Source organism: Manis javanica, chromosome 5 (genome assembly GCF_040802235.1).
Source record: "Manis javanica isolate MJ-LG chromosome 5, MJ_LKY, whole genome shotgun sequence".
In the NCBI taxonomy this organism is placed as follows: Eukaryota; Metazoa; Chordata; class Mammalia; order Pholidota; family Manidae; genus Manis; species Manis javanica.
This window is the reverse complement of record NC_133160.1, coordinates 137,130,258-137,145,784: the sequence shown is the minus strand read 5'-3', so window position 1 is coordinate 137,145,784 and position 15,527 is coordinate 137,130,258. Positions and strand designations below refer to the sequence as shown.

The 15,527-nt window shown below is 35.2% G+C and overlaps 1 long non-coding RNA gene across 2 annotated transcripts in view; it reads left to right on the top strand.

Moving 5' to 3' along the window:
- Positions 1-14,499, top strand: part of LOC108396150 (uncharacterized) — a 180,941-nt gene extending 166,442 nt beyond the window's left edge. For both annotated transcript variants that reach the window (XR_001852875.3, XR_012131745.1), the window contains exons 4-6: positions 8,006-8,073; positions 12,637-12,744; positions 13,662-14,499. This is a non-coding gene — a long non-coding RNA (uncharacterized lncRNA). The remainder of the gene's footprint in view (positions 1-8,005; positions 8,074-12,636; positions 12,745-13,661) is intronic.
- The last annotated feature ends 1,028 nt before the right edge of the window (positions 14,500-15,527 follow it).

The window sequence follows — 15,527 nt, the reverse complement described above, 5'->3', positions numbered from 1 at the left end:
ATAATTGATATTGCTAAATTTCTCCATAAAGTTTACTATCATAAATCATATTTGATGAGCAGTGCTCATTTTCCATAGTTTCAGTAAATGTTTGGTATAGAACTTCAAATTTTTGCCAGCTTGATAAGTGAAAAATTATTTCAGGTTAACTCTTACTCCTTTTTCCAGGATGGGGTAATAATAATAATCTCTAAAAGTAATGCCATGTTATGCGTTAAGCAAAAACCAAGTTGATATATTACATTTCTTTCTTCATTTCTATTTTATTACATCACACAGTCAGATGCCCTTGTCCAGGGAGCTGCTTTCAGACTCTTTCCTTAAGGCAGAACTCCCTCCTCTCATCGCAGTAGGACTGTTAATTGGTTTTTGAATCTGATTACTAATACAAATCGGATGAACGGTAAAAGCACCAAGCAATTTATTTGATTTTCACAGCCCATTGCCAAGAAAAACAGCTGATAAGTCTCCATAAAACTAAGAGATCATCCATCCTCCTAAAAAACAAGCAAAAAAAAAAAAAATTTCATAAGCAGACATAACCGGCAACTTGTTAAAGAAGCCTTTCCTTATAGTCAGTTTCTCAGGTTTGGGATTATGGGAAAAGTCTGAGCGTGTTCAGACTCCTGCTGCACTTGGTATTATACATAGCAATCTGCTTTCACTTAGGATAAAAGCTAGAGGTGAGCTTTAGGGCCTGCGAAGGCCTGGATGTGAGCGACCAAATCAAGTAATTTTTAGCCTTAGAGATGCATGTGCATCTTTGGTGGCTACGTTATGATAGTGAAAAGGAGGCCCAGTGGCCCAGAGATTCAGGCCTTTGAGCAGGAATGAAAAGGGAAGCCCCCATCTCAATAAAGGGCCTCAGGGAAGAAGCCTGTGTGTTGAATTCTTCATTATCTGCAGTAGTGCCAATAGAGAGGGAAGTAGACTCCAAAGTGCATTGAGTATATAAGCATTCTAGTTGTACGTTGAAATAGTTTCATAAGTAAAAGAAAATACATTTTATAGAGGCAAAGACTTTTCATTGAATGAGTGAATGAAGGAATGAGTGTGGCAGTGTAGTTTAATTATTAAATCATACTGAAACTGACACTAAAGTGGTATATAAACATTTTTATGTCATACACCTTATCCATGTGGCTTTGTATGAGAATTTAATCCCTTTAATTTCTTATTTGCTTATGTATAAAATGGAGTTACTAATATTTTACTGACAACTTCACAGGGCTGTGAGAGTCAGAAAAGAGCACATAAATGTCATGTTGTAACCTCTGAACTACAGTTATGGGTTCATTCATTTGTTAATCTAGTCAACAAATAGTTGAGTATATTTTGTTCTAGGAACACATACACACACACACACACACACACACACACTATAATACATAAGCAATCAATTTGGATAAATGCTGGGAGGATTGTGGATTGTTAGCCATTATCCTTACCCTAGAGAATAAATGCAGGCTAACAGAAGGAATGATAATAAATTCAGGCTAACAGAAGAGCAACTGCTGCAGGGTGAGTTCAAGCTACCTAAGCTAAGGGTGTGGAGTTTGAAGGGGCAGAGGCAGTGCAGCACTTCATGTAGAAAAAAGAGCATGTAAAATGCCTTTAGCAAAAAAATTATTATCTAGGGTGTTACTTGAGCTTTTCTGTAGTTATTTTTATGATAATTTCCAACTCATAATAAAGTGTATGTACAATATAATTGAGGATATTAGCTTTAAAAGCCTATATTTTAGGAGAAAAATGGGATAATTCTTACTTGAATTTGTACATCTCAATGACAGACAGGTGGCTTCTAACATCCTTAATTAACAGGATCTTGTTACACAGGAGTTTTATGCATATGTGTGTATTTTTCCATTTCTTTTAAAACTAGTAACAAAACACCCTTTAGCACCTCCAGACTATATTCAGTAATGGCTGTACCTGTAGCATACTTTTTGTTTTAAATTGTGATGGAGTCTTTTTGTGTCCCTTTATTCCCGTCGCCCTCCCCACCCCCCGACTCCAACTCTCTCCCGTGGTAACCACCAGTCAGTTCTCATTGTCTGAGTCTGCTGCTGGTTTGTTCATTCTATTTTGCTTTGTTTTTATATTCCATGAATAAGTGAAATTATAGCGTATTTGTCTTTCTCTACCTTGCTTATTTCACTGAGCATAGTACCATCCAGATCCATCCGTGTTGCTGCCAATGGAAGAATTTCTTTTTTATGGCTGAATAATATTCCATTGTGTCTATGTACAGATCTTCTTTATCTGTTCATCCATTGACGGACCCTTAGGTTCTTCCATATCTTGGCTGTTGTAAATAATGCAGTGATAAACATAGGTGTGCATATATCTTTTCAAATCGGGGATTTTGTTTTCTTCAGGTAAATTTCTAGAAGTGGAATTACTGGGTCAAATGGTATTTCTGTTTTGAGGTTTTTGAGGTACTTCCATACTGCTTTCCACAGTGATTGTAACAATTTACATTGTCACCAACTGTGTAGGAGGGTTCCTTTTTTTCCACATCCTTGTCAACAATTGTTATTTCTTGTCTTTTGCATAGTGGCCATTCTGACTGGTGTGAGGTGATATCTCACTGTGATTTTGCTTTGCAGTTCTTTGATGATTAGTGAAGTGGGGCATCTTTTCATGTGCCTGTTGGCCATCTGTATTTCTTCTTTGGGGAAGTGTACATTCAGGTCATCCACCTATTTTTGAACCTGGTTAGTTTTTTTTGGGGTGTTGAGGCATATGTGTTCTTTATATATTTTGGATGTTAACACCTTATTGGGTAAATCATTTATGAATATTCTCCCATACTGTAGGATGCCTTTTTGTTCTGCTGATGGTATCTTTGCTGTACAGAAGCTTTTTAGTTTGATGTAGTCCCACTTGTTCATTCTTTATTTTGTTTCCCTTGCCCGAGGAGATATGTTCAGGAAAAAGTTTCTCATACTTATGTTCAAGAGATTTTTGCCTGTGTTTTCTTCTAAGAATTTTATGGTTTCATGTCTTAGATTCAAGTCTTTTATCCATTTTGAGTTTACTTTTGTGTATGGAGTTAAGCAATAAGCCAGTTTCATTTCTTTGCATGTAACTGTCCAGTTTTCCAACACCAGTTATTGAAAAGGCTGTCTTTTCCTTATTGTTTATTAATGCCTCCTGTATCATATAGTAATTGACCATATATGTGTGGGTTTTTATCTGGGCTCTCTATTCTACATCCTTAATTGGTGCCTTTCCCACCTGAAAATTTGTAAGTGGTATAATTTTTTAGGCATATTGAGTCAGTAATTCCAGTTGTATTCCTGTAACCACTGTATTACACTAGCCAGTTTGTAGCTGATACTTATTTGAAATTAATTTTTTTCTGAATATAAAAATAATATAGATATTATAGGACACTGATATCAGACAGAAAAGTGAAACATATTAAATAAAAATCACATGATAATATCATCCAGAAATAGACTTTGCTAACATTTCGGAGTATACCTTTATAATCTTATATTTTTTGTCCTAACATATATGTGTACTTAAACACAACTGAAGTTAATTGGAATATGCCTGAATGCATTCAGCTCTAATATCTATAATATTTCTCCTATTAATAAGTGTTTTAGGAACTATCTTAGTATCTGCAAAATGTTCAACAAAGTTTATGAACACAAATATTATAAAAATTGTACCTATTGCTGAATAGTTAAGTAGTTTCAACTTATTAATTTAAATAACACTATCATAAATCTTCATGTGCCTAAATGCTTCTTTATATGTCTAATGTTTTGCTGGGAATTAATTCCTAGAAATTTAATTACTAGAAAAAAATAACAAGCATTCTTGATGTATATTACTAAATTGCCCTCCAGAAATAATATACAAATCTGTGTTTCTATCGCTGTTGTGTATTTTCATATATTCAACAATAACAGGTGATCACATTATAAAAAATTCTCCACCATTATGACAATTTTCAAAGTCTATCCTTTAATTAAATTTGAATTTCTTGGATTAAAAGACTAATTTTAATTAATTTTTGACATACCAAAGCTGTACACAATTAATGTATAAGAATTTATGTTTGGAAATAAGTACACACTGATGAAACCATCACCACAATCTATGCCATAAGCCTGTCCGTCACCTGTAAGTTTCCTCCCACCTTCTTATTTATTAATTTTATAATTTTTCATGATAGGAACACTTAATATAGATCTACCCTCTTAGTACATTTTTTAAATTAAGGTATCATTGATATACAATCTTATGAAGTTTTCACATGAGCAACATTGTGTTTTTTACATTCACCCATATTATTAAGTCCCCCACCCACACCCCCATTGCAATCAGTGTCCATCTGCATAGTAAGATGCTATAGAGTCACTACCTGTCTTCTCTGTGCTATACTGCCTTCACCATGACCCCCTACATTGTGTGTGCTAATCATAATGCTCCTTAATCCACTTCTCCCTCCCTCTCTGCCCACCATCTTGGTACATTTTTAAGTATACCTTATTGTTAGCTATAGGCACTATGCTAATCAGTAAATCTCTAGGACTTCATCTTGTATAAACAAAACTTTGTTCCCTTTGTCTAATATCTCCCATTTGCCCCTATCCCTAGCCTGTGGCAACCACCATTCCATTCTCTGCTTCTATGAGTTTTCCTACTACAGATTCCTCAAATAAGTGGTATTTGTCCTCCTATGTCTGTCTTATTTCTCTTAGCATAATGTCCTCCAGGTCAATGGATGCATATTGTGTCAATGGATGCATATTGACACAAATGGCAAAAATTCCTTCTTTTTATGGCTGAATAATATTCCATTATTGTATATATCAATATTCTTTATCCATTCATCCATTAATGGACATTTATATTGTTTCCATATCTTGGTTGTTGTGAATGGTGCTATAATTAACATGGAAATGCTAATATTTCAGTTTTTTTGGGTAAATATTCAAAAGTGGGACAGCTAGGTCATACATGGTTCCATTTTTAGTTTTTTGAGATACTGTTTTCCATAGTGGTTGCACCAATTTACATTCCCACCAACAGTGACCCAAGGGTTCCAGTTTCTCAACATCATATCATTTTGTTTGTATAATTATTTCTTGATAATAGATCTCATAACACATGTATGGTAATATCTCCTTGTGATTTTGATTTGCATTTCCCTGATGATTGATGATATTGAACACCTTTTCATATGTATGTTTGGCATTTGTACATTTTCTTGAGGGAAATGTCTATTCAGTTCCTTTGCCCACTTTTTAATTGGGTAATTCATTTTTGTTATTGAGTTGTATTTCTTATATATTTGTTATATTGCCTCTTTATCAGATAAATGTTTTGTAAATATTTTCTCCCATTCTGTACATTGTCTTTTCACTTTTTTTGTTAGTTTCCTTTGCTGGGCATCTTTCTAGTTCAACATAATCACACTTTTCTGTTTTTGCTTTTGTTGCCTGTGTTTTTTGATGTCATATCCAAAAATATCATTGCCAACGCCAATGTCAAGAAGCTTTTACTTCTAGGAATATGTTGTTTCAGATATTCTATTTAAGTCTTTAATCCATTTTGAATTGACTTTCAGGTATGGTGTGAGATATCCTCTTTCCCAACACCGTTTGTTGAAAAGACTGTTCTTTCTTCATTGTGTATTACTGGAAACTTTTTCAGATTGGTGAATATGTATGGTTTTTTTTTAGGTTCTCTATTCAGTTCCAATTGTGTCTGTGTTTGTTTTTATGCCAGGACCACATTATTTTGATAACCGTAGCTTTGTAATGTATTTTGAAATCAGCTAGTGTGATGCCTCCCACTTTGCTCTTCTTTTTTCAACATTGTGTTGGCCATGCAATGTTTGTAATTCAGTGTGGATTTTAGGATTTTTTTTCTGTAAAGACTATCATTGGAATTTTGTTGGGATAGCATTGAATCTGTAGATCACTTGGGGTAATATGGATACTTTAATTCTTCTAATCCATGAATATGGGATGTCTTTTATTTGTTCGTGAAGAAAGACTGATTATTTTCCCTGGGCATTTATTTTTGCTTGAATATGTTCTTTTGTGACCTGTCCATGCTATTTTCCTATTTTCCATTCTGCAAGTCATAATATTCTTATAGACATATGTATTCTGTATGAATGGATGCTTTCAACATTTTTCTGTGTTGTAATTGCAGAAAATAGTATTTCTACTTACTGATTTGTGTTATTATCAAATAGGGAAAGGAAAGAATATTTAGTAAATGGTGCTGATAGATTATTTTGGTAGGAGAGTGTAGAGAGAAGCAGCTTGGAGTAGGTGTGAAACTGTTATGTAGTCATAAAAGTCACTTCAGGTGGATTGAAGAAGTAAATGTAAAATGAATATGAAATTATTCAGGAAAAAATCATTGGATAATATAATGTAAAATTGGTGAAGGCCTTTTTAAGCATAAATGCAGTGAAAGAAATTTATGAAGGAAAAAACTAAGATTTGGCTACATTAAAAAACACAGAACCTATAATATCCTTTAAAAGAGATTTCCAAGAGGAAATGAGTTATTTTAATGTAAAGTCATATAAAGATACTAACTCTTTTCTACAATCAATACCTACTTTAATCTCACATTCAAAATGCACAACCATTTTAAAGTAAGGTATGATAGAAGTAGAATTAGAATTTTAATAATGATAATCCTTTTGAGGTAAATTTGTATTTTGATGGTGTTTTAAGAAAAATACTGCTTTTTCTAGTTGGCATGAATTTACTGTCCGAGAGCCCTTCTTCTGTTTAGCCTCCCTTGAGCTGAAGCCCAGGTAGACATGCCTACTTTGTAGCCCACACTGTCATTCATGCCCTGATGACTGACCACAACCCCAGTCTCTTTCTTAGACTCCAGGCTGGTGTTCTAATTGCATATTAGAGCACTATGCCTGGATGTCAGACTATAAATTAATATGCCCCAAACCTAAGGACCATTTTCCCACTCCAGCCTGCTCTTCCTTATGTATTCCTTCTCTTGGTTAATGATGTCATTGACCACCTAGATTCCTGTTCTTGGTGTCATTCTGCATTCCCTCTTGTCTCCTATTACACAGATCTGATTATTTCCCAATAATCTTTTGTGAGTACACTTTAAAAATCCCTCTGATTTTCTTCTTTCTCTTCCTTTTTAATGGTATTTGTCCAGTTTAGGCTGTTTTCACTGATCACCTCACCCTTCCAAGAATTTGCTAATTTGTCTTTTTTATTTCTTCTCTCCCCTTCACTCCAAAACTTAGGTGCTTAAAAAATATCTGTGAAGAAACCCTCCTTGTGTGTTCTTGGACATTCACAACTATGAGAAGAACCCTAAGAAAATTTGTTCTATCTCTCCATTCCCCTTACACATTTTGATTTTTAATCTTGGAAATTGCAAGTGTTTCCCTAAGCAGAAGTAGTTTGCCAACAGGATATAGAGATAAATTAGAGGAATGACTGGGTGCTTGCCAGTGACTAAGGGTGAAGAACAAGGGGAGGGGAATGTAGAGGTAAGTTCATTAGTATTCACTCCTTTCCTCCACCTCCTGCTCAGCTTTCTCTCATCTCTGTCCTCTTCTTGGCCTTATTTGTAACTCTTTATTTAGGTCAAGAATCATGGTTGCCTTTACTCAGTATTCTGGCAAGGTATACTCAAATAAGTTTGACCAAATATGGAACAAATGCTGAAAAGAGCCAGTAAAACCAAGAAAATCTTTTTAGTTACTTATAAATTGTGGCTCCTTATCTTTAGATTTGTCATAACAAAACACTAAACAGATACAATTTTCCTTAAATAGGTTTTGTCTCCTAAAATAAGGAGCTGTTGTATTATTCTGGAAGCTGAGATTTACCATGATTTTTAGGTTGATTGCTGAGTAATTTTGGATTCATCATTGAAGTAAAATGCTGGAACAGGTATCTAATAATAAAAGCTAGTAAATTGGGAAGTTATCCTTTGAAGGGAATGAAATACTTAACAATCTTTTTTGGCCTAGGTCCACCCATCATGATTTGGCAGTGAAATTATCAGCAGAACAAAGAAGAGAATATACATTTAAATATAGTAAGTCTTTCAAATAATATATTTTCTTAATTGTAAAACTATTTGATTTATAAATATATCAAAGTCTTCATAAACTAACCAACCTGATAATTTTTCATATAGGTAAAATTGAAGTGAAAATGACCAACAGTTCTCATTCATTACACTTATGATTTTTTCTCTATAAAGTAGGAGGCAATACTCAGTGTGATAAAAATTTCTTTGGGCAATAATAAAATTATTAACTATTTTGTATGAGTTCCTGCAGAATTTTTATGAGGTCTGAAGTCTAGTCTTCTATATGTGCACATTTATTTGATTATAAAAGGAAAGTGGAAATTTCATTCAGAATAAAACTTAGAATTAATAGAAAGAAGTATTATTTAAGTATTTTACTTAGCATGTTTCAAAAGAATATTTCTTTTGGGGTAGCTATGTTGTGGAGCAGTGAGGGACTTAGGGCACTTTCTCTGTAAAGTATTTTAAATGTCCCCTTGTTTCTCCCTAGTAACTGATCTTCAGCATGTTCTCAGAACAGAGCTAGGCTGTCTCTTACTTTTGTTCTTTGAGTCTTATATGCTTATGATGATTATAACAAGTTTAATTTCTTCTGATTCCTATAATAAAACAAAAAAAAATGAAAAGTCAAAAAACATATAGAAGGAAAAACCATCTTTTATCTCCTTTTTATGGACAGGGAATTATAGAGATTCATTCAGAAGCCTGATGGAAAGTGCAATTCAAGTATTTAAATACAGAAATTCATATAACACTATGAATAACTACTACTTACTGAGAACCTGCTCTGCGCCCAGGACATGCTAAATTCTGTATAGACAACATCTCAGTTAATCATCACAGGGACTCTTCTCAATGCATTATTAAAGAAAAGTGACTACCTGGCACATACTAAAACAAATGAAACATACATTTGAATGATTTATTTGACTATGCTTAAAGCAGTTACTGAATACCTCTATGTATTAGATGCCAAGGCTAGAAGACTAGTCTGCTATGGTCCCCTGGTTCTTGAGAAGAAATGATTACAAGGAAAAACAAAGTTGTCAGTTGAACTTAAGCAAATCTATTTCAGAATAGGCAAGGAGCTAAAAGCAGATCTGGACAAAACTGATAAATACTTGTTTTCATCTCCCACCCTTAACTTCGCCCACGCTGCCGCTCCATGCTGGCTCTCACACTGCACCTTCCACCTCTCTCCTGACAGTAGAACTCTCCGATAACCCCATCCTCGAACTTCTTCACAGTATCTTCATCAAGCATGTCTAGGCCATGTCCTTTTCTAATACAGCACTTTCATCTACCGTTAACTGTGACAGGGAACTAATTGGATATACTAACCATTTCTTTTGTGTTAATAAGATACAGTAGCTCACAAGGTATTCTTCCCAGGTGATGGGTAGCATTCTTTCTGAAATCTCCTGATAATAGAGTGTCATAGTATTTTCCAAGAACTGATGAGTGGCTCAGACTACAGTGGTGTCTAGGATTTATAATTGTTGAGAAATTCGACAAATCTTCTAGGTGGTAAGTGACAGCAAAAGTGAGTTATCGCCTGATATGTGATTAAAAGTTCTTGTATTATTAAGGAAGAGGCAGCAAAAGTTCTGAAAGCAGGAGTGAGGATTAAGGAAGACAAATATGTTGTCTTCAGATCCCCTAGTACAAGGGCTGTGTGGTAGTGGGTGGGAATGCTAGTTGCATAAGATAAGACAGCCATAAGAAAGCACAGTCCTCAAGGAAGAACCAGGCTTCAATTTCAGAAAGAAAATAAAGGGAATATTAAGAGAAGAGGTGACAATAAATATAGAGGACTTTTTTTGCTGATGATGAACCAAGTATCTCAGAAGGTGCAATGGGAGATATTAGAAATTGATATTAGATATTAAATGGGAGATATTAGCAGAAAGATACAGAAGAGGCATGGTGAATATATGATTTATCTTCCAGATAGGACCTTTCTTAAAGTGTAAAGGGACACCACTGATGTGTATGGAAGGCATAGAAAGGAACCATTCCAGGCCCATCTGGACTCATGGTAGAGGTGGTGGTCCTAACTGCCTTATGAGGATTAGAGTATGAGAGATTCTGGGGCTTCTTGAAGTAACAGCCATAAACAGTGTTAAAGGGCTAAATGAAATCAGCTTTTATCATTTAAGGCAGAGATAGTAGCAGATGAGTTGGGGTGTTGAGAAGGAAGTCACTTATTTTTAGCTAAGACCTGAGTGACAAGCAGAAGCACCCTTATTTCAGCCTGGAGGAAGAGAGAGAGCTCCAGTAGAGGGAAATGTCAACAGGAAAGCTTGACATCTTTGAAGAATATAAAGACCTGGTGTATAATGAACAAGAGAGATAGATGAGTACACAATGGCTGGAGGTAGTATCATTTAGGATAAGCCCCTATTTGTCCAAGTTACAAATTATCATCTAAACTAGGAAACTCTTGAGAATAAGAGGTGGTTCTGTTATTGAATACTGTGACAAGAATGTAAACCTGGTCTGTCTTAGGTGCACTGAGATGTAAGGTCATCTGGATATTTGGTGGAAGGGAAGTGACTCAAAATTGCTGTAGTTAGACTACCCTACTTGTGTTACCCACATGGTGGCAGTATAGGACAAGACAGGATATTGTCTTGCTGCTGACCAGATACGGACATTTTCAGGAAGCCTTGTGTATATGTGTTTCCAAAACCTCCTGCAGTTTGTTAATTGTATTCACGGAATTCATCCATGCTCATTTTATTTTGTGGGAACATTTATAGAGACTGCAAAAAAACAAAACACCCACCCTAATGGACGTCTTTTATTTAAAATAGATATAAACATTTCTCAAAACGCTACTCATACTGCCTTAAAAGGAAAGCCGTGTTGCTTTATAACAACATTATTAACAAGATGATACATTTACTATTATGGACAAAGAGCTGACTCTTCTCTGGGTCATTGCTGAGTCGGTTTAACATAGCAAATTTAGGTTTGTCTGAAAATAAAGACTTCTAAATCCTCATGCTTTTTTAGCTCCAGCTTAGAAACTTAATGCCAGACTTTCTTTAAATGGTCGTGTCTATACTCTGTTATTGACTGTGGGATGAGCCAGTGTGGGAATCAGAGCCTCTTCGTACTAAATGTGGGTGGGTCAGTTGTCATCCCCAAGGAAGCCCAGGGACCGCCAGGCAGACAGGCAGCTTTCCTGGCAGACAGTACGACGTGGCAGGAGAAGCGTTTGGCAGCAGGTAATGGTGACACCCCCGGGAAATTTGTCTGTCTGGGAAACTTGGTAGTAGACAAGTGTCTTAATCACATGAACAGGATTCAGGCCTTGGGTAAGGAAGATTGTTAATCACATTTTCCCGAATACTATGCTCAAAGGTGAGCGTTATTGGAATACTGACGCATTCCCTCTAATTGTCTCTGGGAGGGGCTCAGGATGGTCTCAATGGAATCGGATGTGGTTTCTGAACAGGTGGATGGAGGCAAGGCCCAGCAAATACTGACAGACCATTACACTATGGTACTGATAACTTCTGCTTAAATAGCCATGGGCTTTGCTCTGGCACATTAACCTCCAAAAAAGACTTTCCTTTGTAGTGCAACAGTAATCAGAACTTATTCTCTTGTCTGGGCCTATGCATGAGAAGGACCCAAATGCTAAATGGGATCCTTAGGTATTCAAATAGGACATTTAAGTGGTGCAGTAGATGGACGAAGGGACTTGGAGAAACAGGATTTTTAAGGACTTGGAGCTGAGTAGACCTATAGTCACCAATCCAGTTTTTGCTTCTTTAAACCTATCTCTGTATTTTTTAGCTAAGAGAAGAAAAAATGTTTTCTTGTTACATTCGGTATTATCACATACGCAGAAATCTCTGAAAACCTGGTAAAATGTTAACAAACATAAAGTTAACTTAAAGGAAATTAAATCTTATTACTGGATTTCCCTTTGGCTTCCCTTTCCTCTTAGTACTGTGCAGGTAGGCATGAAAATATTCACAGCTGTGCTCAACATTGTTATTAATAGCAAATCTTTCTTTAATCCTTAGCTAGAAACAATTCATTCCCTTTCCAGAGCTCAGTAGTTAATTTTATCTTTCACTTACTGCCTAAGACTTTTGTCATTCTGATGATTGTAATTATTATTAGCTACAAAAATAATCAGGGTACTTAAAAATGCAAAAGATATTTTGGGGAGGAAGAGAGGATAAAAATAGTATGTCTCAAAGGAATTGTAGGATACAAAGTTCATTTTTTTCTCCTGCAGACTAAAATATATTTGTGAAGTTTCCTCTGTTTTCACTCTCAGGTAAAAAGAAATTCTGGTTGTACAAATTCATCTTTAGTGTTATTATTCTTTTTTTAATGGGAAGCTATCAAGATTTGTTAAGTGTTGGCTTAAGTTTGACCTGTGATGGGAGCCTGTCATAAATTTCACAGAAGGTTTAGAAAATTTTCATTGCAGTTACATAATATGCCTACTTATTAAAGTCATGCAGCACTTTTTCCTAGGAGGATCAAAGTAGTGTTCCAAGAGCTATCATGAAGTGAATACTAACTCCTTTCATGCCATAGGGTATGATGCCTAAAGGGGAGAGGACACAAGACACACAAAGTGCTGGAAGTTAAGAGAAAAGCGGAGAAGCACAGAACAACAAGATTGATGAAAGTACCTTTTAAAAGGTATTATAGTGCATCTTTTAGTTGTCTTTGTATAGTTGAAAAACTGTACTTGTATGTGATAATAAAAGAGGTAATTGCATCTTAAGTTACTACTGAATCATGACATTACAGTTAAAAGCTGTTCACTTTTTTATGCAGAAATATTCTGACTGGCAAAAAATCACCTGATAGGCCCATGGCAATAATTTTTAGTACTCAGAAAATCAATTAGACTCATTGTTTCACCAGATGGCTAATGAGTCTTTGTCATAATAACACTAATATGATCTGTCCCTTCAAAGAAAATTTAAAGCTGAGTTCATATAAAATAAGATGATTCACATGAAGCTAACTTAGGAATTCTATGGCCATTTCCATGTTGGCTTCTAGTTATGTTAGCTTTGAAATTCATAGATTACTAGCTACATCTCTATAAACTGCTTTCTCTGGCATTTAAAATGTAAAGGATGTGAGTGATAGTGAAAATTTTATTTGTTTAACAGGCAACTGAATTAACTTGGGACGACACGTTTTTGTTTAGAACAGCAATTGCCCACTGGTTACCCCAAGCCTTATGTAACCTACAGACATAATAACCTGAATGCTTTATATTAAAATAAGCCAATACTTAAAACTGTGGAGACTTTACATAAACTTTGGATTTCAGATTTCTCAGAAAGGCAGATTACTGTGCCCACATGTCAAACACTTTTTGTAGCTAGGTAATTACAGCTTCTCCCCCTGGACTGGGCATGTCCTTTTCATTTTACCGTGGTCCCCGTCAGTTCCTGTTAGCTTCCCAACACTGAATCAGGGTGTCAACTGCCACACTTCAATGGACTTGCTTTGCTTTTTACTGACATCCAGTTGACTTTAGTCATTCATATTATCCTTTCTTCTTGGTAAGTGCATATATTTCTCACCCTCTTCAATTTTAGGAAAATACCTTATGGAAGATAACAGATATCTTAGGGGAAGGAGCTGAAGCAAATAAATATAGTTCATTTGAGAGAGAAAACAAAAAGAATTTGATTTCTGCTTCTAAGAAGGAAGAGGAGAGGAAAAGGAAGAGTAGAGAGTTGGGGAGACCATTCTAAAAGGTTTGTAACAATAGGATACAACTTGGGCTGATGTGTGGCTCCAGAAACTACTCTTGTGTTAGAGAAGCCACAGGTCTTTCCAACAGGGAGATCATGTGATCGTCAGTTTCTAGTTTCTGTTAATCTGTGTGGGATGGCTGGATAGCCCATTAACTGAACACTTTCTGTTGAAGCACAAAGCCAGAAACCAGGCAAAATGCCAATAATGTTAGCCTCCCTGGAAATTCAGAGAAGTAGGGAGAGGCCTTTGTCTTATGCAGGGTTTAGAACAGAGTTTCAGGGAGATCTTATTTAGATTTCAGGAAGCTGGAAGATCCCTTTTGACATGTTTTTTACATCATGATTCCTCTTTGAATTATAAACACCTTTGCAGAAACTTAGTTTGAGAGCCCTAAGAGGAAATAGTAAAGAACTGGATTCATTAAAATTTTTCATTAAAATATGAGTGTTGTTATATTAACCTTAATTCTGTCTTTGAGGGTAGATTAGGAAAATGGCAGGTACAATATACCTGAATGTCAGCAAAGCTTTTGACAAGGATTCATGATATGAAATAATAGGCTGGCAGCTAGACTTGGATACTAAATATAATCTTTTGAAAAGCTGTTAAGAGTACCTCTCAGAAGATGTTTTAAATATTGAATCAATGGTACCTCAAGGCAGATAGCTATAAAATTGTGAGGTTTCTGGTGCAGCAATAATCTGTTGAATTGAACATTTTTGTTAATTCATTTGACAAAGAGATTAAAAATAATTCTTACCATATTCGTAGATGACTTGGAAGTGAAATCTACTACATGACAGCCTGATTTATATGTGTCTATAGGTTTAAATACAAGTGAATATAAATATGAGCGTATCATTAGTGAAATAAAGTTCCATGATGTCCTGAACTTGCCAGTGTGGCTGCATAGCAGCATAGATGAAGAAATGCTAACATATCTTGTAGAAAAGTAAGCTCACTCTGAGTTAATTGTTTTGCACGATTGCCAAAATGGCTATGTTAGTCTTAGAATCTACCAAGAGAAACATAGCATCTATAACTGCTATGAAAAATGGATTTCATCTCACATGTCAACTCTGGTTATTGATATGTTCTGCCTAGAATACAGTGTTGAGGGAATTAGGTTGTATCTAAATTTGGCATGAGAGTATTGCCATCAACTAGTATTACAGCCCTAGCATGGAGCCATGTACCTGTTCTCCTTGGTGGAGAATGACGAAGATGGTCAGATAAATCTTTTGCTCTATAGTAGTTATACAGCATTTGGAACTTTTTATGTGTGTGTGTGTGAGAGTTTCCACCCTTAAAAATGGTTTAAGTTTTTACAATGTATAGGTAGGTATATTAAATCGTCAATTGTACCATATATATATATATATATATATATATATATATATATATATATATATATATATATATATATATATACACACACACAATTTTTATTATCAATTATAACTCCATAGTCTGGAAAAAACAGTTTAAGCCCTTGCCAAATTAGATGAGAGTGAGTGAAAGAGGGAAATGAGATCTTGGAATTGGAGATCATGTCTTTCCTTTCAAATCAACTCCTTTTTTACTTCTGGATATGTTTATCAGTTACATTTGGTCATTTTTACTTTTTTATTAAGCTCCTGGCTGCATACTGCTTTTTCCTTTTTGATATGTTCTATCTTATGAATCTTGTGCTTTGACCTTAA